The sequence below is a fragment of the Schistocerca cancellata genome, chromosome 2 (genome assembly GCF_023864275.1).
Source record: "Schistocerca cancellata isolate TAMUIC-IGC-003103 chromosome 2, iqSchCanc2.1, whole genome shotgun sequence".
In the NCBI taxonomy this organism is placed as follows: domain Eukaryota; kingdom Metazoa; phylum Arthropoda; class Insecta; order Orthoptera; family Acrididae; genus Schistocerca; species Schistocerca cancellata.
This window is the reverse complement of record NC_064627.1, coordinates 222,576,795-222,589,794: the sequence shown is the minus strand read 5'-3', so window position 1 is coordinate 222,589,794 and position 13,000 is coordinate 222,576,795. Positions and strand designations below refer to the sequence as shown.

At 49.2% G+C, this 13,000-nt stretch overlaps 1 protein-coding gene and 1 non-coding gene across 2 annotated transcripts in view; one reads left to right on the top strand and one right to left on the bottom strand.

The window, feature by feature from the left end:
* The window catches only part of LOC126152618 (protein Wnt-1-like), a 218,193-nt gene that overhangs the window by 82,113 nt on the left and 123,080 nt on the right, over positions 1–13,000 (top strand). The window lies entirely within an intron of this gene.
* Trnas-gga (transfer RNA serine (anticodon GGA)) lies at positions 9,437–9,511 on the bottom strand. Its single transcript has one exon. It is a non-coding gene; the product is annotated as a tRNA-Ser (tRNA).

Sequence of the window (13,000 nt, the reverse complement as noted above, 5' to 3'; positions counted from 1 at the left end):
CGTCGATTCCGAACTGAGTTCACTGTGACCGCTGCAGAAGAATGTAATCTGACATAAATGTCTTCAGCCTTTGAGTCAGTTGTTGTTGTTGTGGTCTTCAGTCCTGAGACTGGTTTGATGCAGCTCTCCGTGCTACTCTATTCTGTGCAAGATTCTTCAGCTCCAAGTACCTACTGCACCCTACATCATTCTGAATCTGCTTAGTGTATTCATCTCTTGGTCTCCGTCTACGACTAATAGCCTCCACGCTGCCCTCCAATGCTAAATGTGTGATGCCTTGATGCCTCAGAACATGTCCTACCAACCAGTCCTTTCTTCTTGTCAAGCTGTGCCACAAATTTCTCTTCTACCCAATTCTATTCAATACCTCCTCATTAGTTATGTGATCTACCCATCTAATCTTCAGCATTCTTCTGTAGCACCACATTTCAAAAGCTTCTATTTTCTTCTTGTCCAAACTATTTATCGCCCATGTTTCACTTCCATACATGGCTACACTCCATACAAATACTTTCAGAAACATCTTCCTGACACTTAAATCTATACTCTATGTTAACAAATTTCTCTTCTTCAGAAACGCTTTCGTTGCCATTGTCAGTCTTCAGTTTTATAGTAAGAACTTCAAATGCAATTTACAAATGTATCACAGCAAGATATATTTGTTCTTTCATATCAAGACCACCACCACCACCATCACCACTATCTTCATCATCAATTTTCATCATCATGTCAGAACATCATCACCATATCATTATCTAGTCTTCACAATGTCATCATTTAGCCGTCACCTTGCCAATAACCGGCCGTCACCTTGCCAATAACCGGCCGTCACTCGGCCATCTCCTTGCCAATAACCGGCCGTCACCCGGCCATCTCCTTGCCAATAACCGGCCGTCACCTTGCCAATAACTGGCTGTCACCTTGCCAATAACTGGCTGTCACCTTGCCAATAACCGGCTGTCACCTTGCCAATAACCGGCCGTCACCTTGCCAATAACCGGCCGTCACCTTGCCAATAACCGGCCGTCACCTTGCCAATAACCGGCCATCACCTTGCCAATAACCGGCCGTCACCTTGCCAATAACCGGCCGTCACCTTGCCAATAACCGGCCGTCACCTTGCCAATAACCGGCCGTCACCTTGCCAATAACCGGCCGTCACCTTGCCAATAACCGGCCGTCACCTTGCCAATAACCGGCCGTCACCTTGCCAATAACCGGCCGTCACCTTGCCAATAACCGGCCGTCACCTTGCCAATAACCGGCCGTCACCTTGCCAATAACCGGCCGTCACCTTGCCAATAACCGGCCGTCACCTTGCCAATAACCGGCCGTCACCTTGCCAATAACCGGCCGTCACCTTGCCAATAACCGGCCGTCACCTTGCCAATAACCGGCCGTCACCTTGCCAATAACCGGCCGTCACCTTGCCAATAACCGGCCGTCACCTTGCCAATAACCGGCCGTCACCTTGCCAATAACCGGCCGTCACCTTGCCAATAACCGGCCGTCACCTTGCCAATAACCGGCCGTCACCTTGCCATCTCCTTGCCAATAACCGGCAGTTTCCTTGCCATTAATTAGTCAGGTCAATGCCATTGTCCACCAAGGTACCATTTAGTCATGACCACACCACCGTTTATAGTCACTGTGTCTACAGCATATTAGTCCTGCTTCATACCATGTGAAGACCATTATGCCAAAACCATTATGTGAGAACCATCAGGTCAACAACATTACCTTTGATGCTGGCTGCTGCCCCTTTTGATGAAATTTTTAGATAAATTGCATTTTTGCGAACTTGAGTCTCAGCAGAATACTCTCTTCAGTGTCAAAAAGGCCATTAAATTAACAGTTTTAGTTATCAGTGACGTTTCTAGAGTCCTCGTTTACTACCATGCACAATATTTCGTCCGGGCACCCCTCAAATAACTGCGTGTTTGTCGTCTTAGGAATGACTTAGGCAGCCCACCTAAAGGAAACGACAACCGGCTGCAAACTTGGAGTGTCCCAAACTCTGAGAAAACTCGAACATTCACAGCAATTTTGGCTATGCAACAGACTCGCACTGTACTCGGACAGTAGGATTTATGACGGTGGGAAGGTGACCGGCTTCCAGGGTGAGGGTGAAAGTTCCCAGAGAGGACAGCCGCGCAGCGTGGACAGAAGGGAGAGAGAGAGCCGCGGCCGCTGTCACAGCCAGAGCCGGAGTCTGTGTTTTTGCCGTCCGCCGCTGCAGGAATCCGCGGCCCAAGGCCGGCCCGCGCGCCGCGCCGCGCCGCCGCGTCCTCGCCACTACGCCGGCGGCAGAGCTCAGCGCCTGCTCACGCCACACACTGCCACACCGCGCTGACAGCCGCCGCTTCTGCATTTCGGCCCGCGACACGCAACGCGAGAACACTGCGTCCAACTGCGTTCAGCACGGAGTGGAAATTGCAAACCAAGAGTTCGTATTTGTCTTCCTTCTTGGGCGTGTTACGCTGGGTTTCCTGCGTGTTGTGACGAATATCGGTGTGTGGGGTGTTTCATCGATACAACATTCAATTGAAACTACCGTAGAAAAGTCCGCCCCGGATATCTGAGTGGTCTGCGCAACGGAATGTCAAGCCTAAGGGCCCGAGTTCGATTCCCGGCTGGGTCGGAGATTTTCTCCGCCCAGGGACTGAGTGTTATGTGGTCCGAATCATTATCATCATCATTTCATCCACACTGACGCGCAATTCGTCGAAGTGCCTTCAGATCGATAGACTTGTTCCCGGCGAACGGTCTATCCGGCGGGAGGCCATAGTCACACGACATTTATTACAGTAGAAAAAATTACTTGACGTTAAAGATACAAACTGAGATGACAAAAGTCAGGGGATACCTCATAATGTGTCGGACCACCTCTCGACGGGCGCAGTCCAGCAACTCCACGTGACTTAGACCATTTGTTCAATGAAGTTCATGGTATTGCCATATAATTCGCTCGAATTATCGAAGTGTTCTTCAAACGAATCGCGAACAGTTGTGGCCCAGTGACACCGCGCATTGTTATCCGTACGAATTCCGTTGTTGAAGACAGAACTAACCATTTCCAATCGATGATCTGTTCGTATGGACTGGAGGACCTACTCTGTTCCATTTCAACAAAGACCACACCATAATGGAGTTGTTGACAACTTGTTGTGTACCATATTCGAAACGTACCATCAGTCCCTACCAACTGAGATCGGTATTCGTCTGACCAGGTCACGGTTTTCCACACGTCAAGGTTCCAACCGACATGGTCACGAGCCCAGGAGAGTCGCCACAGGCGATCTCGTGCTGTTAGCAAAGGCACTCGCGTCGGTCTTCTGTTGCCATAGTCCATTAATGCCAAATTTCGCCGCACTGTTTTAACAGGTAAGTACCTCGTACGACCCACATTGATGGCGGCGAGTATTTCATTCATTGTTGCTTGTCTGTTAGCACTGACAACTCTAAGCAAACGCTGCTGCTCTTGGTCGTTAAGTGAAGGCACGTTGACTGTGGTGAGAGGTAATGCCTGAAATGTAGTATTGTGGGAACACTCTTTACATTGTAGATCTCGGAATATTGAATTCCCTAATGATTTACGAAATGAAATGTCCCATGTGTCAAGCTCCAACTATCATTCCGTGATCAAAGTCTGCCGTCGTGCGGCCATAATCACATCGGAAACCTTTTCGCATGAATCACCTGATTACAAATGACAGCTCCGCCAATTCATGACCCTTTTATACCTCATGCACGCACTGGACTCGAATTCGGGAGGACGGCGGTTCAAACCTGCGTCTGGCCATCCTGGTTTAGTTTTTCTGTGATTTCCCTAAATCGCGTAAGGGAAAATACCCGGATGGTTTCTTCGAAAGGGCACAGCTCTTTCCTTTCCCATCCTTCACTAATTCGAGCTTCAGCTCTATCTCTAATGACCTCGTTGTCGACGGGGCGTTAAACAGTAATCTCCTTCTCCTGCCTCCTTGCGTACGCAATACTATCGCTAACTATATAGACTGTGAACTTCGTTATCCCATGACTCTTGTCATCTGAGCGTAAAATCAAAACACCAATATGTAAATGTTCTTAACAAATGTAATTACCATAAGACGAGGTATAAGACTATGGAATGTTCCGCCAGTCCATAAAGTTAAGAGACTGATTTTATTCCTAGCGTGTAGGAGACACAACGCAAGAACTACGGTGGCAGATAGTAGTAACCGCTGCAAACAGTAGATGTGCCTTCGACTAGTCAGTTGTGGGCAGACAGCGTTAAGTAGGGGACGTGGTGGCCGTAGTGCGTCGACATTGTTGTCACAGATATCAGTGGAGCAACCTGACTTCACTAAGCGTTCAAGACATTCTCCAGAATGTTACGAAGGAGAGAGAAATTTGCAAAGTCTGTCCAGCGCACTCTGACTCCCGAACAAAAACGACGCGTGGAAGCTTGTCCTTACTCGATTAAAATGCAAAATGTGGACAATTCTTTTCTGGAAATAATCATCAGGAGTGGCGAGATTTCGTATTATCAATGCGAACCTACAAAAAAAAAAAAAAAACGAGAAAGTGTAGAAAATCACTGCTGGAGTGAACCCTTTGACGACATAACCGACGTTCAAGCCAATGTGACGCCCGTGCTAAACAACAGCTCAAAGATCTTTTCCGATAGTTTCATACGGTTGTACGAACGTTCTGTGCGTTGCATTCAAGTGAGGGGGGAGTGGTGGCGACGCTGTATACCTTACATCATCTAAAACTTTAAAAACACTACATAATTTTTTCTCTATTTGTTAATTATCCAGGCTGGAGTCTTTCTGGACTGAGGGGTTCGTATTCGTTAGTTAATATCATTTACAAATTGGTATCTTGGTTTTATGTCTTTATTGTCAAATCGCTTTTCTGCGGTAGCCACATTCAGTAATTTTCTATCAGTCACGTAACTCTTACGCTAAAACACAGACAACGTGTGAGACATTGGACGTCCATGCTGCTCATTTCACGCTTTTTGTACAGTGCAGTCTCCAGCTTCATGCACCCATGTCGTTGTTGCATACTTAGTATGGTGTGCTGTGATACGACACAAGAAGAGTTTGGGGTAGTTGGTTACAGAAGTATAGTGGACGTCCGTGAGCGGCAGAAACGTTACTCCGCACAAACCAACCATGCTGCCCGTGAGAATTACGCCCCCTGGACCAGCAGCGCCACTGGAAAGACACACGCGCTTAAGTAACCATACACTATCAGAAGTTGTCATGGCAAGTCATAATTCAGTCCGTGTCTTGATAGGGGTTCCTGCAGAACGTTCTCCGTGACTTCAAGTCGTCAAGTGAGATACAAACACTGGCCGAGAGATAGACAGTCGTTAGGGGTTGGGTTGTTTTGAGGGAAGAGACCAAACTGCGAGGTAATCGGTCTCGGGAAGGACGGGGAAGGAAGTCGGCCGTGCCCTTTCAAAGGAACCATCCCGGCATTTGCCTGGAGCGATTTAGGGAAATCACGGAAAACCTAAATCAGGATGGCCGGACGCGGGATTGAACCGTCGTCATCCCGAGTGCGAGTCCAGTGTGCTAACCACTGCGCCACCTCGCTCGGTGGACAGTCGTTAGTCTTCAGTAGAAACAGAACAGTGAATTAGTATTACCGTGTATGGACAGAGACCGCCTGCCTAGAGATTTAACGGAGTACTCCTGGTTTGGAACTGTTCTTCGAATATTATACAAAAACAGAAGAATAGTTTACTTCCTACTTTAGTTGAGAGAACATTAATTATTCAGTTTTTGTTCATGAAACTGTAATAAACGCAGGACAGATAAACTAAAGCTGGATTCTACGTTTGCTCTAACCTGCGTTAACAAAGTTCAGTGATATACTTTACTATTCCCTGTTCTGTGTTACTTTCATTGTGTGTGTGCTGCTCTAGAACTCACGCATACGTCCTACCACGACACCATTATTAGTATTTTTGACGGTAGCGAGATTTTCATCAGAATGGAAGTCCTCAGTCCGCAACACTTACTAATGTCACGAACCCCAGCCCTGTAGGTCGTGATCTCGTCTTTTCTTGTCCTTTGGAATCAAATACTACAGTTACGTCTTCGACACTAGGTTGTATGCATTTACTATTTTTCCTTCCGTCACTTAGTCATTTTCAACATCAAGTATCTCTCCATTACTCACCGTGTATCCTGAGGTAATCATACAGGGTGACTAAGTTAACGTGTCACGCTGAAACTAAGCGGGAAACACCTGTAAGTGGCTCACACAGCCGAAACCGGTAATCACCCATGAAATCGCAACTGTGGCTGAAACAAATAATGAATCACAAAATGAGCTACAGAAAACTTCAAACAGCAAGATCGCTATTGTACAGCATTTATTGTGGTGACCGGTATCAGCAAACTACATTACCATCAACAGATCTGCACTGCAGAAGTACACTGCAGAAGATCTGATGATGGCAACGTAGTTTGCAGAAACCGGTCTTCACAACAAATGCTGTACAATAGCTATTTTGGCTGTTTGAAGTTGTACTTTTGTTTTCTACATTAATCTATATCGACCCCTAACTGACCCCTGAGTATAATTTTAAGCATATACACTACGTGATCAAAAGTATCCGGACATCTGGCTGAAAATGACTTACAAGTTCGCGGCGTCCTCCATCGGTAATGCTGGAATTCATTATGGTGTTGGCCCACCCTTGGCCTTGATGATAGCTTCCGCTACCGCAGGCATACGTACAGTCAGGTGCTGGAAGGTTTCTTGGGGAATGACAGCCCATTCTTCACGGAGTGCTGCACTGAGGAGAGGTATCGATTTCGGTGGCTGAGGCCTGGCACGAAGTCGGCGTTCCAAAACATCCGAAAGGTGCTCCATATGATTCACGTCAGGACTCTGTGCAGGCCAGTCCATTACAGGGATGTTATTGTTGTGTAATAACCCCGCCCAAGGCCGTGCGTTATGAACAGTTGCTCTATCGTGTTGAAATATGCAATCGCCATCCCCGAATTTCTCTTCGACAGTAGGAAGCAAAAAAAAAAAAAAAGAAAATGCTTAAAACACCAATGCAAGCCTGTGCTGTGATAGTGCCACGCAAAACAAGAAGTGGTGCAAGCTCCTCCAGGAAAAACACGACAATACCTTAACACCACAGTCCCCGAATTTCACTGTTGGCACTACACACGCTGCCAGCTGACGTTCACCGGGCATTCCCCATACCCACACCCCGCCATCGGATCGCCACATTGTGCACCGCGATTCGTCACTCCACACAACGTTTTTCCACTGTCCAATCGCCCAATGTTTACGCTCCTTACACCAATGCGAACTGAGAAGCTACGTGACAGAGCAGTAGCGGCTTCACAGTCTGGAAAGTGCGCAAAACGGCCGGGAGAGCGGCGTGCTCACTACATGGAGTTCCAAATCGACCCGCATGACGTCGCAAGATAGAGGATGGCACAGGGGCCGGTAGACGTACGTTGGACCTTCAACGCCTGGCGAGGGGCCCGAAGGTAGAAGCCAGCAAATGAACGTGTAATACAGGGTGTTACAAAAAGGTACGCCCAAACTTTCAGGAAACATTCCTCACACACAAAGAAAGAAAATATGTTATGTGGACATGTGTACGTAAACGCTTACTTTCCATGTTAGAGCTCATTTTATTACTTCTCTTCAAATCACATTAATCATGTAATGGAAACACACAGCAACAGAACGTACCAGCGTGACTTCAAACACAGGAAATGTTCAAAATGTCCTCCGTTAGCGAGGATACATGCATCCACCCTCCGTCCAATGGAATCCCTGATGCGCTGATGGAGCCCTGGGAATGGGGTATTGTATCACAGCCGTCCACAATACGAGCACGAAGATTCTCTACATTTGGTACCGGGGTTGCGTAGGCAAGAGCTTTCAAATGCCCCCATAAATGAAAGTCAAGAGGGTTGAGGTCAGGAGAGCGTGGAGGGCATGCAATCGGTCCGCCTCTACCAATCCATCGGTCACCGAATCTGTTGTTGACAAGCGTACGAACACTTCGTCTGAAATGTGCAGGAGTTCCATCGTGCATGAACCACATGTTGTGTCGTACTTGTAAAGGCACATGTTCTAGCAGCACAGGCAGAATATCCCGTATGAAATCATGGCGGTGAATCGAGGAAGTGCAGAACATACTGACGAAACTAAGATGAGCTCTAACATGGAAATTAAGCGTTTCCGGACACATGTCCAAGTAACATCTTTTCTTTATTTGTGTGTGAGGAATGTTTCCTGAAAGTTTGGCCGTACCTTTTTGTAACACCCTGTATAAGTAGAAGCCATAGTGTCGGGCCGTTACCTCACTGTACTTGACTGTAGTGTCATATCTCGTTATGGCAGCCCGGTATAAGGATTGCTATTAGGTCGAGTGGAGTTACCGGAATTCCTGGAAGCGGGAGCGGTGCCGGATCGGCTTTTTACCGAAACGGGAGTCAGTTGGCCGGTGGCGTCGCTGCCGCATAGTTGGGGCGCATTCTCGCGATCGCCGGCAGTTGCGCCGTGCCACGGCACGCTCTTATTTCGCCAATTACACGCCGCGGTGCCCGGGGTGAGTTACGGCGCCGGCGCCGCAGACAATTAAAATGGCGCACTGGCCGGGCCCGGCCCTTCGCTGCGGCGTCGACGGCGCACAATGAGCAATTAGGTGGGCGCGCCCGGGGCCCGCGGGACGGCCGCGCACGAAACACGTGTCGCCGCGGAGGACCGCGAGTAATGACGGCCGCGGGGTCCGCAAAAAGCCGGCGGCGGCCGGGGGCCGGCGGCGGCAGCGCCGCATCCGTCACCGGCTGACGGACAGCGCGGCGCGCGCCGGCAAAAAGCCACGGCCGGAGGGCGACATTTGGCCGTCACGGGCCCGGTTTTGTCGCGGCCTCCGGCCGGCGGGCGCAGGGGAGGGAAGGGAAGGAAGGCGAGGCGAGGCGAGCGCGGCCCAGGGAAATTCCTGCCGCTCTGAGCCGCCGCGGGGCACCCGGCCTTCCCTTGTCTCGCCAGCTCGAAATATGACGGCCATCGCGCCGCGCGACACACTCGCAGAAATGCCTGATAGGCGTTCGCCGGAACCCTGTCAACTCGTGGGACGCTCAGATTCGTCGCTGTCATCGCTGCAGCAGCCGGTGTCGCAGCGGCGACAGCGAGTGTTCGTCGTGAGGGAAAACTGGAAGAAAGATGGGACGTTGACGTCCAGTAGATGAAACGTTAGTGCCAGATTTTTATAACTAGAGTGCAGCTGCGTCCTGTGCGAGCTGTAATAATTGTGTTGAAACTATCCAATCAAAATTATACCCTTTTATTCTGTGACAGTATCAGTGATAAGATTGTTCTAAATTAATTATTCAGCAGAATGAAATTTTCACTCTAGAGCGGAGTGTGCACTGATATCAAACTTCCTGGCAGATTAAAATGTGTGCCGGACCGAGACTCGAACTCGGGACCTTTGCCTTTCCCGGGCAAGCGCTCTACCGACTGAGCTACCCAAGCACGACTCACGCCCCGTCCTCACAGCTTTAATTCCGCCAGTACCTCGTTTCCTACCTTCCCAACTTCACAGAAGCTCTCCTGCGCAGGAGATGTGGTTAGATGAGTCCCGAATTTCAGTTGGTAAGAACTGTTGATACGGTTAGTGTGTGGCGCAGGTCTCACGATGCCATGGACCCAAGTTGTCAACAGGCATTGTGCAAGCTGGTGGGGGCTCCATAATGCTGTGGTCTGTGTTTGCAGGGAATGGCCTGGTCCTCTGGTCCAACTGAACCGATCATTGGCTGGTAACAGTAATTTTCAGCTACTTGCAGACCATTTGCCGCCATTCATGGACTTACGTCCCCAAACGACGATGTCACGTCACAGAGCCACAATTGTTGGCGATTGATTTGATGAACATTCTGGACAATTCGAGCGGATGATTTAGACACCCAGATCACCCGACGTGAATCCCATTGAACATTTATGGGACGTAATCGAGCGGTCAGTTCGTGCACAAAATTATACACTGGCATTATTTTCGCAATATGGACGGCTATACAGGCATGACTCAGCATTTCTGCTGCAGACGGATGGAGTGGCCGTGCGGTTCTAGGCGCTGCAGTCTGGAGCCGAGCGACCGCTACGGTCACAGGTTCGAATCCTGCCTCGGGCATGGATGCGTGTCATGTCTTCAGGTTAGTTAGGTTTAATTAGTTCTAAGTTCTAGGCGACTGATGACCTCAGAAGTTACGTCGCATAGTGCTCAGAGCCATTTGAACCATTTGAACTACGCCGGGCAAAAGGACGTCCGACGCCATATTAGGAGGTATGCCTTGTCTTGTGTCAGCTCTGTGTACACTCCTGGAAATTGAAATAAGAACACCGTGAATTCATTGTCCCAGGAAGGGGAAACTTTATTGACACATTCCTGGGGTCAGATACATCACATGATCACACTGACAGAACCACAGGCACATAGACACAGGCAACAGAGCATGCACAATGTCGGCACTAGTACAGTGTATATCCACCTTTCGCAGCAATGCAGGCTGCTATTCTCCCATGGAGACGATCGTAGAGATGCTGGATGTAGTCCTGTGGAACGGCTTGCCATGCCATTTCCACCTGGCGCCTCAGTTGGACCAGCGTTCGTGCTGGACGTGCAGACCGCGTGAGACGACGCTTCATCCAGTCCCAAACATGCTCAATGGGGGACAGATCCGGAGATCTTGCTGGCCAGGGTAGTTGACTTACACCTTCTACAGCACGTTGGGTGGCACGGGATACATGCGGACGTGCATTGTCCTGTTGGAACAGCAAGTTCCCTTGCCGGTCTAGGAATGGTAGAACGATGGGTTCGATGACGGTTTGGATGTACCGTGCACTATTCAGTGTCCACTCGACGATCACCAGTGGTGTACGGCCAGTGTAGGAGATCGCTCCCCACACCATGATGCCGGGTGTTGGCCCTGTGTGCCTCGGTCGTATGCAGTTCTGACTGTGGCGCTCACCTGCACGGCGCCAAACACGCATACGACCATCATTGGCACCAAGGCAGAAGCGACTCTCATCGCTGAAGACGACACGTCTCCATTCGTCCCTCCATTCACGCCTGTCGCGACACCACTGGAGGCGGGCTGTACGATGTTGGGGCGTGAGAGGAAGACGGCCTAACGGTGTGCAGGACCGTAGTCCAGCTTCATGGAGACGGTTGCGAATGGTCCTCGCCGATACCCCAGGAGCAACAGTGTCCCTAATTTGCTGGGAAGTGGCGGTGCGGTCCCCTACGGCACTGCGTAGGATCCTATGGTCTTGGCGTGCATCCGTGCGTCGCTGCGGTCCGGTCCCAGGTCGACGGGCACGTGCACCTTCCGCCGACCACTGGCGACAACATCGATGTACTGTGGAGACCTCACGCCCCACGTGTTGAGCAATTCGGCGGTACGTCCACCCGGCCTCCCGCATGCCCACTATACGCCCTCGCTCAAAGTCCGTCAACTGCACATACGGTTCACGTCCACGCTGTCGCGGCATGCTACCATTGTTAAAGACTGCGATGGAGCTCCGTATGCCACGGCAAACTGGCTGACAGTGACGGCGGCGGTGCACAAATGCTGCGCAGCTAGCGCCATTCGACGGCCAACACCGCGGTTCCTGGTGTGTCCGCTGTGCCGTGCGTGTGATCATTGCTTGTACAGCCCTCTCGCAGTGTCCGGAGCAAGTATGTTGGGTCTGACACACCGGTGTCAATGTGTTCTTTTTTCCATTTCCAGGAGTGTATATTACACTGCTATCCATCAAGACTGCGATACCACAAAGCATGGCAAATAACGAAATTTCGCTTACTGCTCGTATACAGCATGATACCAAGAATATGCGATTAAGTTTGTAGGAAATTTGTGAGTGTTGTGGCGACTCCCTTTTTGAAAACTGCAATGAGGCTTGAATTTATTTAAAACTTTCTCCTCGTATGGCGTGTGCTAAAGTTCACTATAAACGTATGTTTTTGTAGTTTTCTGGGGTGACCCACAGTTATATTAGGTCTAAAATGAGACTCGCCTCGAAAATTTAAGTTACCAGTATAGGAACCATAACTGGGGGTCGTAGAAGACGCATGTGAATGCTTTTCATTAATGTTCGCGAGACGGACCCATGCTGCCTTCAGTGCAGAAGCACAAACACGCTCGAACTCTTACTGGAATCAGCGAATCGCTGTAACGAAGATAAGGGGCAGCAGCACTACGTCAGTAGTGTGTGGATAAGTTGGGAAGTTGAGTCAGCCATGAAACATGTCCGAATGGCCGAGGCCGTTGTCGAGAAACGGAAAAATCCGGATTGCAGTCCCAGTCCGGAACAAATTATAAACTTTCCCCGTTGATGTATTTCAATCCTCAATAGCAGCTAATGTCTTTATGTCCTTCGAATCATAAAATATATATTCTTGAACTAATATTACACTAAATGCATCTTGCAGTAAAAATCTTCAAAAATCAGTTATAATTGCAATTGCACTGGTGCAAATATGCAGCGGAAACCAGAACTCCACCGACAAACTTTCAATGGTTGTTCAGGAATACCTTCTGAGTATTTTGGTACAACGGACACAGGATCTCTGGTGGCTCGTTGCAGAGTAATTGTCATGATTTATACGGTTTGATACCGCGGTCACCTTCGTTGCTGTGTTCTCGCAACAGCGGAGAAGCCTGCAGTATGCAGTAATAAAAACGTACAACAAGCTACATCCAGTAGTCCAACAAATGTGGTGTGACATTGTTACCATCACTTTGAAAACACCTCAGCAAAGCGTTATCGTGCAGCTTTTCCATTGCATTCACTAAACGGGCACACGATGTGCATATCATCCAACTCCCCATCAGTAAACGCTTTCTTATAGCTGTCTATCACTGTTAACTTACAACTAACACTGCTTGAAAAACATCCCAAGAACCGAGCAGTACTGAACGCAGCCTTGAAGTGGAAGAGTAAAGTGGATACTACTGTTGCCAAC